At 39.8% G+C, this 12,409-nt stretch overlaps 1 long non-coding RNA gene across 1 annotated transcript; it reads left to right on the forward strand.

Moving 5' to 3' along the window:
• Positions 1-1,700: 1,700 nt before the first annotated feature.
• LOC119475955 lies at positions 1,701-11,503 on the forward strand. Its single transcript, XR_005203929.1, has 3 exons — positions 1,701-1,712; positions 7,817-7,823; positions 11,164-11,503. It is a non-coding gene; the product is annotated as an uncharacterized LOC119475955 (long non-coding RNA).
• Positions 11,504-12,409: the final 906 nt, after the last annotated feature.

Consider the following 12,409-nt stretch of genomic DNA (forward strand, 5'->3'; position numbering starts at 1 on the left):
GCTTAATACCAAATCTCACTGGAGTGGGAGGCCACACACTCGTGTTTGAGGGGGAGGAGGTTAGCAAACTACTTTTTTTGGGCTCTGGTAAACACACCATAAGTTGTCATCATCTGAAATAAAAACTAAGACTTTAAAGGGGACATATCATGTATGTGCTTGTGGCTTGTCAATCGATTGAAATATTTATTTAGATTAATCGCTTGTCTATAGTTAATTGAGATTAAACACAAATTAATCACACATTTTTATCTGTTCAAACTCTGCCTTAAAGGGAGATTTGTCAAGTATTTAATACTCTTATCAACATGGGAGTTGGCAAATATGTTTGCTTTATGCAAATGTACCCTCACAGGTACTGCATTTAGCATAACAAATATGCTCAGATCATAACATGGCAAACGGCAGCCCAACAGTCAACAACAGCTGTCAGTGTGTCAGTGTGCTGACTTGACTATGACTTGCCCCAAACTGCATGTGATTATCATAAAGTGGGCATGTCTGTAAAGGGGAGACTCGTGGGTACCCATAGAACCCATTTTCATTCACGTATACTGAGGTCAGCGGTCAAGGGACCCCTTAATGCGTTATTATTGCATCAACTTTGACAGTCCTAGTTTTTTGTTAAACATTAAAGCATGTAAATATGTTCTAGAAGAAACCCAAAATACAAATATTAACCAGAAAATAAGCATGATATGTCCCCTTAAAAACCTCCAAAGAAAATTTTAAAACTTACATAAAAAAAACCTTTTATAACAAGCTGTGAAAATCAACTAGCAGAACCAGAAAGTTGAACCATCACAGTTAGTTAATTGGCTAAAGTATGTAAAATCGCCAGTATAGTTCATGCTGGACCTTCAGGCGACTCAAATCAGACACAGAATATTAATTTGATCTGTGGGAATAGTTTTATTTAACCAGAAATGTAACCTTAACTTCACTTTTAAATGAAGCATCAGATCGCTGAGGGAAGTTGAATTTGCATTCAGTGTGAAAAAGAAACAAACTGAATCTGATGCTATAACACCACACAGTCATACAAACAGTAAGGTCATCTATTATCAGCAAATTCAAGCATATAAAGGCTCAAATTCCAGGCAACAAATTATATATCTAGTACAGAGATTATAACTCATGCTGTACATTTGAGAAGTGTTGAAGAGACCTTACAGGAGCGGAGATTTAATTTGCAAATAAAACAGCTCAAGGTTTATCAGTGTGTACAGTGGTTTTAAAATGATACGCCTTGAAACTTTAATGGATTAGTCTCACTTATTATGCTGTCTACCTGCTCTACTTACCAAGATACATGTTTATCTTTGAAAAGGGGAGAAGGTTAGCAAGCTCAGGGTAAATTAGTTTTACGTTTGGCTCCGGAGCTTTATGGTGATATTCAAGGTGAGGGAAAATTGAAATTTTAATGAATTAGTTCTACATGCTGCATTATGGCGGTTTATGCACATAGATGGGTCATGCGGGGGTTATCGAGATGATGATAAATCCCGCCGTGTGAAGACATTCAAGGTGAGGGCAGAGCTGTTGTCCTCTAGGAAGAAGTAAGAGGCCCAAACTTTGCTCCTCTGATGCGCCAACACTCAGCTGTGAACACACTCCTGATGAAACATGCAACACCTGCGAGAGTGACTCAGACGCACAACGTGATTGGATATATGGACGTAAGAACGAGGCACTCTTTAGATGTGTGTTTGGTGTCGAGGTCGCAGCTCTTTGCTCGTAAGCAGAAAGCACTACAAAGTGAGGACAGGGCAACAAATGTAATCTGGGGAGAAGATGAGACTGCTTTTAAAACCCAATAATGGAGCACAACAGCACAGCGAGGCAGCTCCAGCTCCTCGGAGAGTTATGGACAGGAAGTAAACAGCAATGAGTTGTATAGCTGTCAGGGAAACTGAAGGTCAGCCGCACTTTGCTTTTATGTGTCCATCACCTAAATGCACATTTTAAAACATCAGTTAACGTCAGTCAGAAAATAGTGTGCAGTCAATTCTCTGATCCAGTGACTTGAAGGTTCATTCCATTACGGCTGCGATCCATTTTACGGTGGAATCCTTTAAAGCGATGTCTTAAGAGCGTCGGGGGTTGCAGTGAACAGTTTTACAGACTCGATCTGCTAAATGTTGAATGATGAGCTTGAAGCTGCTTTTAATCAATGATTGGCTACTAAAGTGCAAAACATCCAAACGGGACGCACAGCCACCACAAATCACTGGCTGAGAGCGTAGTTTTGGTGTTAGGAAACATTTTCTTACTTACAGTACAAATCTGGACCACGGAGCAATATTAACATTAATTTGGGGTCCTGTTTTTGTCCACCATAAGTGCAACATTCACTCTTTTTGCTCCGGTTTGGTTCCCCACCAACTCCTTATTAACAATTCGTTAATTATCAGGTCATTCCTGATTCGTTCCTCACTCGTCCCTCAGTAACTACTCACAATGTTGTGTACCGTATTGTAAACAAACATTAAACATGTCATTAGAACACATTTTAACCTTTCTGTGTTCTCTTTTCGCGTGTCACTTGTATGCCACGCAACAAAAGTAGGGTAATGAACGCAATTAGGTTGAGGCAACAAAATAGTTAGGTTTCGGAAATATGTAATAGTTCGGCTTAAAATAAGTACGAAAACTAAGTAAAATATGTTGTTCTGGTCTGAGAAAAAATAAACTTTCAGTTATTTTTTGCAGCCACTTGGTGGTGCTGATTCTTTTTGGTACAGGCTCTGTAGGTTGTCCTTTGAACCCTGTAGGCGGTCATCTTTGGGGTTTTTTTTTGCACTCCTGAGTAGGAAGCACATTGTGCGACTGTTTAGTCAGAGCATCTAAATCCACCTTCTTTTGGAATCTTTTGTAGAAGCATTGTCTGTAAGTACTTATTTTAATCAATGTTTATATTTTGTGTGGATGGTTATAGGTCAGGCCATGTTTTTATGTGTTATGCACTTTTCATTGTTCACCATGTAACCTCTCAGCTAGCTATATCAGCAGCCAGATATGTCAGATAGACTTCATGAGGCATATAATAGGCATGATGGAAAAGTATATGAATGAGGCCTATCTTACTCATTGTTTCCTTTATTCTCTTTCCTCATTTGTTTTACTCCACTCTCATACTGTCCGACTACAGTGTCTTGAAGGAGTTACCTATCTGTCTAGTTAATGAAGGGGACTCTTTCATGAGGGCAGATCATACGTATGGAAACAACGTAACAGAAGTATGGAAAAACGCGTAATAAACGTCCGTAAATTAACCTCAAATAACTCAACAACACTTTGGGACACGAACACCAGTCTTGAACACCGGTCTCCTGGTTGAAGGTCCTGTGTTTGTTGGATCCATCCCACCTCCCATCCCACCAACCATAAGCAGTCTTTCTCACTTTTTTTTATTTTACACAGATGCAAATGACATGCCAAAAGCAAGAACGGCATTCTTATTGCACTCGAAAAATACCTGCAAATTACAGTGTCATTCATGCGCCTTTTAGTGCTGCAATAAATAGTAGCTGTCTGTTCTGCTCCAAGTGAATTTCCCTTACTTAAACTGCCCTCTGTCAATGAAATGAATCACATTCTGTTCAGCTGCATATTCTGTGGTAATCGTTTTGTCCATTTTCAGGGACACTGTGAAGTGGGAAACCTGTTAAGATTCTTTGTGATACCAAGAAAAGGTGTCCTATGGGGAAGAATAAATTCATGACAGGGGAATTTCAACAGTGGATATCATTGTACGCAGCGCTTCAGCAGGTTAGGCGAACAATGAAAGCATGGAGGCATTAAACTGTGATGCCGACAATAGCTGCTGCTACTGAATACACCTAAAAATGTGGGATAGTTTTGCATGTCAGGAAAAATAACATAAAAAAACAAAGTTTTGAGAACCGAAGATCTGCATGTGCATCATCGCAAACTGATAAAATTGTAAATATGGATGTGAATCAGGTAATATCATAAAAGTGTAAGATGTAGATGAAGGTAACTGTGATTTACATACTTGCATCTTCTCCAAAATGAGCTTAATAAAGACCACTAGATGGTGTTTTATGGGATGTGTTTAACAATAAGAAAAGTACAGAATATCACCAGACTTATTAAAAGCTAAAGGTACTGATTTCAAAAGTTATGGTTTCATTAAGGCTTTAAAAGATTTAGTACACACCTCCCAGAAACATCTCTGAACCTTAAAGGTAGTGAGTATTTCATATTCAAAAGATATATTTTCAGTTAAGTATCCTTCTAAACCAGTTCTTGAATTTGGTTGGTACTCGCCAGCTCTGATTTTTGACTACATGAGTACCCTGCATATAACACCACTTACCGGAGAACGCCAGTATGCACAGGTCTTTGACAAAAAAAAAATCACTCTGAGGCTACATGTGGTACCTCTGGTGGTAACAGCAAGCCATACAGCTGCTGCTTCCAAATACTGTCATCTTTTTTGTTCCTATTCAACTCCTTTAAAGAGCAGATTATGCTTATTTTCAGGTGCATACTTGTACTTTGGGTTTCTACTAGAGCTTATTTACATGATTGGTCAGCTGGCCCTCTGTTGTGATTGGTCAACCAAAACAAACTCTTTGGACTTCGCACCAGCTCCGCTCTAACTTAATTTGAGGACGTGCCAAACTAGCCGTTATGCAAACATGTTACTTGGTGACATCGCCGCGTTACAGAAGAAAAAGCAGGAATTCAAGCGAGGCGTTTCAGGCCGTTCAGGAGCAGTGTTTCTGTGTTGGAGACTTGTAACTTTGCAGAGCTTTGTACTACATAACACTCTTAAGGAAAGAGAAAAGGCAACAAAAGGCATAATAGGTACTCTTTAAACTAAACTCAACAAGTCTCAAAAAACATTTTTTAATCAGAGGGAGTTGAGTATTCACTTGTTTTTTTAATTTGTTCAATCTATTTTTTATCAAATAGTCTTGCTATTGATTTTTTTTTTTTTTTTCAAAGAAAGTAAGTGTTTTTTAAAAACACTTACTTTTCTTCTAACTTCAAATCAGGCAGCGCAGAACAATCTTCTCCACAACAACACTTAGAGCTCATAGAGGAAATACAGCAGCACAATTAAGCCCTTGTTTTCTTAAACAATTACAGTTACATGGTTTTATATCAGTGCAGGACTGAAGTGTGTTTCCAATACCCTACCAAGAAGAACAACAACAACAAACACATTTCTTCAGAGCACTCTGAGACTGATCTGTGCCGCCTCACTCCTCTCTTCCCTCTTTTCCCCTCTTTTCATTCCTTCTCTCTCTCTGCAGTTACAGCGGGTTGTGATGTGTCTCTCTGTGCTCTCGGAGCCTCTCTGGCTCGCGGTTATCAGTCATTTATTCTCTAATCTCTCCATCCAGCAGCAGCCTTGGTCTGGCTCCATATGGCAGAGAGCTGAGGTGGCAGCTGGCCTTTTATCACAGCACAGAACCCGGCCAGGTTACACACCAACACACACCCAAAACACACACAGTGAAAATACCATCATGCTGGAGGTTGAACAAACAGTGAGACACATTGATAGACACAAACACACACGTAAAGCATGTAACACAATTTGACAGTTCACACTCCGACCAAAAAGAATCAACAAGGCTCATGGTACCAATACACATAAAGTCAGCAGGCAGGATGGTCGAGTCGAGGACATTATGTGAACCCAGGGAGGGCTGCTTGGTCGGTTAATAGTGCTCCAAAGTCCAACCTACCACCTTGTAAATTCTGTTTCAATCTAAAGGGCTTTTACTCACCAAACCCTCACCGAAGAGACCCACATAGGCCTGTTTTCTCCTTTACAGGGAGTCTTTAGGGGGAGATAGCAGGTCAACAGTAGATGTCACATAGAGATAGTGTACATCATCTGAAAGCTGGGAACCTGAAGATTAATTTGAGATGCAGCTCAGGACTATCAAGTTGTTTTAGTCCTAAATTAACATTAATGAATTATTAAAATAAAATTCTGAAAGTGTATGAAAGCTTAGAACATTATGATGGAAGTATATGATGGTCATACCCATGCTGTATTATGTCTAATAAGTTGTTACAGCAAGTTTTGGGGTTGATACCATTTGTTACACAGATTTGGTGCTATATTTAACCATTTATTTACCACTCGAGAATTATAAAAATGATCAATAATCCCTCCAAAATACAACATTAAGACACCAAGACCTTGAGGAACACCATAGGAAAAGCCATGCTGTGATTTGGTATCAAACAATGTGGACATTTTTTGCTTATTGTCTCTATGTTTGTTGTAAAGTTCCAAGAGGCTGTGAGAGGTCATTTTATACAGTGATGTCAAGTTTCCAAAACATGTTCTCTCTACATGAAATGGCTCCTATGGGGACTAACACATGTTAATACAGTTGAGCTCATTGAATCCACAAGAGTCTCAGCTTTCCAGTGATATCCAATGTATGCATTTCCAAGACTGTTTAGGGACCCCAGTGTGCAGGTATCAATGGATTCCTTAGGTTTTCTAGTTTTTACAACCTCTCAAAGACAGCAATGTTGGTCATGGTTGACGGGTTAAACCTTGTAATCACTTAATGGCACCAATTAATTATAAATTACAAAGCAGTAATATTTTGGAAAAATCGATGACAAATCAGAAAATCTGTGATTTTCTTTTGCTCTGTATTTTGAATGAAAAGAAAGTGAAAATCTAAAAAATGTTTACCTTGAGTTCAGTTTCAAAAGACGTTATGTTGCTTTTGGCCTTAGATTTTTTTTTCTTCTATGTGAGGATGTAAAAATGTGTTTCAAACAAAGTTGATTCTGATGACAATGTGTGAATATCTGTAAAAAAAAATAATTAATAATTGTGATAATTTTGGTGATCCTCTGACTTTTCATCCATTACCAAGTCAAAAAAGTTATATATTGTCTTTTTCCATTTTCCACATTTTCTGATTCCAATGAAGCTTGAATATCATAACAAGATCTGTAGTTGAATGATTAAAATGCTTTGTCTGATGTCAAAGCCTGGAAGCCAACTTACACATTACTCACGTAAACCAGCGAATCTTTCTCAACTCTCAACAGACTTCCTGCGGTAATGAGTTTTGGCTTAAATTCAACAAGTGAAAAAAATATGCACTTTTTCCTACATGAAAAGACAAAAACTCCCTATGTGAATACACACCGTAGGCAGGACGCCCACACAACCACACTAATTCATTTCATCACTGAAATAACTTTATTTTGCGAAGCTCACAGAGAACACATCAGTAGTATATCAGTGAGGATAAACACTGCTGGATACTATTACTTTAGATTATGATCTAATTTCAGGTTTGATACAGACAACACTTGTCTGACTCATTTAATTTGCTCTTTTCTAATAGCTCTGATTCACACATAAACACACATACACACACTTTCTCTCTGGACTACCCACCATGCTCCACTGTGTAGCCAAATCCCTTCTAGTCAAGCATCAGCAGCCATTGTGTTTGAGTCCCATCGTCTGAGTGGAAGAGTGATTAAATGAGTATTACAGCAGAGAAAGGGAGAGGACCCCGGTGACAATCACCACTGTTTGTTGGTGTATGATAATAATGAGGGATAATGGACAGTCCGTCTCATCCAGCCTGCTGTTTTCAGGCCTGACTAGCAGCTGTAAGACCAAAAAACCCCCGATGGAAAACACAGAATAAATGAATGCTTGTCCCTGTTCTGGACTGCAGCTAAACCAGCTGACAGCCTGACCTGAGCCAAGGCCACTCATAAATAACAGGGGGAATGGACTGACAATACCAGCTCCCTCATCTCCACACAGTCGCATAACCAGCAGTGCATCTGTGATTAAGACATTAACAGCCCAATCTCATTACCAACTCATCACATACAGACGCTTCGTGAGGACCGTCACTTTTTAGTGTACTGGGTACCCCTCGGCGTCACTTAGGTTTAGGCAACAAAACTACTTGGTGAGGTTTAGTAAAAGGTTAGGGTTGGGGATAGGGTTAGGGTTGAATACTTATTTTAAATACTTAAAATAAGTATTTATTATGTAGGATAGTTACGCAGGCTACGTAACTTGACATGAGTAATTTAAAATAACTCAACGGTGACTTTTGGTTTCACACCAGATTCACTCCTGGGTGCAAGTCATATGTTTCTTCGACCCATTCATCCACCCCGACCTCCCTATATACGCAGATTGTGTTGCACTTTATACCACGTCACCTGACTTCCAGAGCAGTTGCTCTGTAGTTACTTGAAAGCCTGGTGCGTCTCATACAGACGCTAAAAGGTGCTTTGTGCGTCGGTATCAGACGCAGAGGGGCCGTGACAGAACGTCGGTATTTGACACCCTGAGAATGAGACATGCAGGCTGGATACAAACACACTGTGCAAGAACATGTTTGTACCCTCAAAGAAGCCAATGCAGAAGTGCCTTAACTTGCATTCTCTCTAACAGCCAGCAGGGGGCGACTCCTCTGGTTGCTAAGAGAAGTCTGATTGTATAGAAGTCTCTGAGAAAATGAGCCCACTTCTCACTTGATTTATTACCTCAGTAAACATTGTAAACATGAGTTTATGGTCTCAATCACTAGTTTCAAGTCTTCTTCAATACAGCATGATGTTGACTTAGTAAATTATGGTCCCGTTTAGAGTCAAATAGACCATAAAGCAGGGGATGCTTTAGGGCGTGGCTACCTTGTGATTGACAAGTCGCTACCACGGCGTTGTCTGGTCTGGGAGTTGTCCGTGTTTTCGTCTTACAACTTTAACCCTTTCACAGTGTTGTCAGTTCATGAAAGCTAATTAGGACCTTTTTTGGTCGCCTAAAAATGTCTTATTCAGCGTTTGGTTGATCTTAGCTCCACCCTGTCGTGTCACTTCTGGTTGCAATATCTTCTTCTGGTTCCAAGCTGGGCCAAATTGCCGAACTCGAGGCTTCAAAACAGCAGTCCACAAACCAACGGGTGACGTCACGGTGACTCCGTCCACTTCTTATATACGGTCTATGGTTGAAAACCCAAGATTGAGATATCCAGCGGAGGCACATCTAGCCAGCGTTCTGAATAAGTGAGGGATTTCACCACCGAATGCTGCACTTCAGTTTAGGTGGAAATGAGCTCCTCAAGACTCGACAGCACAGCAGTGGATTGCATCTTTGAAAATGTTACTACTTTGTGACTAAAGCGTCCCACTTTGCAAATCACTTCAATACCTCTGCCACAGAGAGTTCCATTTTCATGCCAACAATCATTTTGTTGGAACAGGCATCCCATTTTCAAACGGCGAATAGCTCACTGTGAAATGAAGCTTTTCAGAGGAAAAATTCACTTTTTGCTATGATTACACTTGAATGTCAAACAGTTACCGCAGCTATCTGATTACTGCTTCCCCCCCCCGTTCGCAGGCTGGATAGAAGCTCGTTCCCCCTCCGCTTTTTACACCTGGGTACCAAAATAAAAAGCAAAAAAAAAAAAAATAAGACATGCACATGAAAAATGTCTTATTCATGAACAGGTTTTATTTATATCGCACACACCCTGATGTTTAATACATGTTTTCATGCAAATGAGTATCATAGGTGTGAAGACAAAGCAGTAAACACAGAATGACATGGTGAGAAATTTGATTAGACTAGAATTCAAAGTTAGAATTGAGGCTTCTTCGTCTGGGTTTGAAGACTTTAACCAGGATTCATGTACTTCAACGCTCTGTTGGTTTGTACTTTCTACAAGATAGCTATTTTTTCTTAAATGTTTCCTCTGTTTATTGCTTACTTCTTTTAAGTTCAAGGTCCTATATGCTTTATTTGCTTGAACGGATTGGTGCAGAATAAAGAAAATGATAACATATTAAAAACCAAGACCACATTTGTCACAACTCCAGCCAGCAGTATTCATCTGGTCGTCTGCTCTTACTAAATCTCTTGTCATCGCAGATCCAGCCACTCCCTCCTGCCCTGTAGTAGTAGTTGTGTTGAAGTCTGAGTCTGAACAGCGTAGCCAAGCGTGAGCGCGCATGGGACACCAGTTTAGTTGTATGGGAACATTATTGTGAAGGGTTGACATCTGTATCTGAACCTGGACCTGCTTGTAATCTTTTATATCTTCACATTGTTAGCAGTATAAATCACTGAACTGTGCCTGGACTGTCTGCGTTTGGGTCCTTCCCCTGCTGCTGGATGATGTTGCACCAGCTGATCACATCTATTTAGATGCAGGTTGTTCGGTTGGTTCCTGTTAAATTTAGTATCTTAAATCCCAACTTGCTTGTGTTATTTTCCTTTGATGAATCAAAGAGAGCCTCAATTTCAAACACTTCCTCTTTGACTTTGAAAACTATATTTCACTTGTTGAAAAGACAAGCAGGTGCAGCTGAGAGGATAAAGACGTGTTCGAGTGTAACCTTCTCCTCACTCTTCTTCGTCATCTGCTCCCAAACGCGTTCACACTTGTCTTTGTATTTAACCCAGCGCACTCTTCTCTCCATCTTTGCACCTTTCTCTCATTGCCTCTTTCTCTCTCTGTGTCTCTGCACCAGGCATGATTAATCGCCCACAGACGGCTGTTTACACAGTCTGATGGTTTGAACAGAAGGAAGTGTCTCTGAGGCAAAAACTCAAAGTCCCTGCCTCAGCAGAAACACAAAGGACTCCGATAAGAAGAGATGAGAGGGAAGAGTTTAACTGTCCTGAAGGGGGAAAGTTTAATTTCACATTTTGGAATTGTCAATTGAATTTAAATTCCTCACAAATGACAAACTAAGTTGTTGTTTTTTTCAGTGAGCGTTGTGGGCCAAATTCAAGTTTCCACATCTGCCACTGCTATGAATACGGTTTGGTTAATAAGTTTAGCAACTGAAACTATTCTGCCACCAGCAGGTGGTTTCTGTTGCTAGTAGCAACCACTACAGGCTCAGCTCCATTGCAGTTTAAAGGTCTTTGCACACCAAGTCTGTATTTTTCATCCGAAATAGCCTCAAATTGTGTCAATCACGTTTACAAACCGGCTCCGAAACTTTAGTCAGTCATTAAAGTTTTCAGAACGGGTTTGATATCTGCTTTTTTTTTGCATTCGTCAAAAGGCAAAAAGGGATGTTTGACCTCTCAGAGCCACCGTCTGTGCAAATGTCATCATTCAAAATGGCATGATAAACATCATCCACTTTGTCTCCCAGCACAAAACACAAGAAATAAAAGAATATAGAGATGCAGAAATTAAAGCTAGATTGTGGCAGGTGATTGCAGAACAGCTTGGAATCGGGGATGGTTGCAAAACAATGGATCGATGTAGGAAAGATTAAACAGAAGAGATTGTGCTCTAGACAGCTAAACGATAGCTTCTTGCTAATGTCATTCATTTATTAGCCCCATTTATTGTCTAGTGTATCCACTGCACACACCTAATTAATTCAGGTTTGTCTCGTTTTGCACATTTTCCCAAGAATAGAATAATAAAACGCATCAAACTTAGCGTGCAAGGTTTCTGTGCGTATGTTTTTATCGGATGACGGATTAAAAAAAATGCATATGAACAATATAGACTTGGTGTGCAAACACCTTGACAGCTTGCAGGTCCATGTCTACTTCCTGTCAGTTTGTGTCATTCATATACACTACAACAGGAAGTAAACTGGGACACATCTGGAATGTTTATCTGATGTGATCTATAGTGTTTTGTCTGATTTTTGACCAGGCAAATATCGATATGCATATTTTATGGCAGATGTGACTGCAGTCCAATGCACCCACTGAACAGATATTGGCTGTAAGCTAGCGAGAAACAGAAGCAGTCACCGTGTCTGTGGGAGTTTGTTCAGCTCAGCCTCTGACTGAACTCCAGTTCTGGTTATTTCCCACAGGGCCGGCCGGCTCTGGCCCTTTCGGTGTCCTATAGGTGTAATTCAGATTCGGCCTATACGCCTTAAGCCGGCCCTGATTTCCCAGTCTCTTCCTATTTCCTTCTAGATTCATAAAGCCCCAGGATAGGTGAGAGATTTCCTCTTATATTGAAATCTTTTCAAAATGCAAGGACGTGTCTTTGCATCAATGTGCTTAATTTACTGCTGGGCTCGCTGTTGATGTGCATTTTACTGTTTTTACTTTTCCTCTTGTGGACTTGTGTTTCTTAGATTAGTGTTGTTCTTCCTACTGTATGACGTTCTTTAATTGGTCATACTTTGTTTCTTCCCGGCATGAAGCACAATGTAAATCATTTCAAAACGAGTTGTGAATCCATTTTTACAATACTTTTGGTCCAACTCTTGTTTATATACAATCTCATATATTTGTTTTCCTGATTTATAATCACTCATCATTGAATTTGTTGTCCAATACTGTTTTCACATTTTCATATTTTGCAAATCTTCCGACTTCAAAAGCCCCATTTGACCAAATAAAGTCTGTAAAATGGTGTTCAATTAT

Source organism: Sebastes umbrosus, chromosome 17 (assembly GCF_015220745.1).
Source record: "Sebastes umbrosus isolate fSebUmb1 chromosome 17, fSebUmb1.pri, whole genome shotgun sequence".
NCBI lineage: Eukaryota > Metazoa > Chordata > Actinopteri > Perciformes > Sebastidae > Sebastes > Sebastes umbrosus.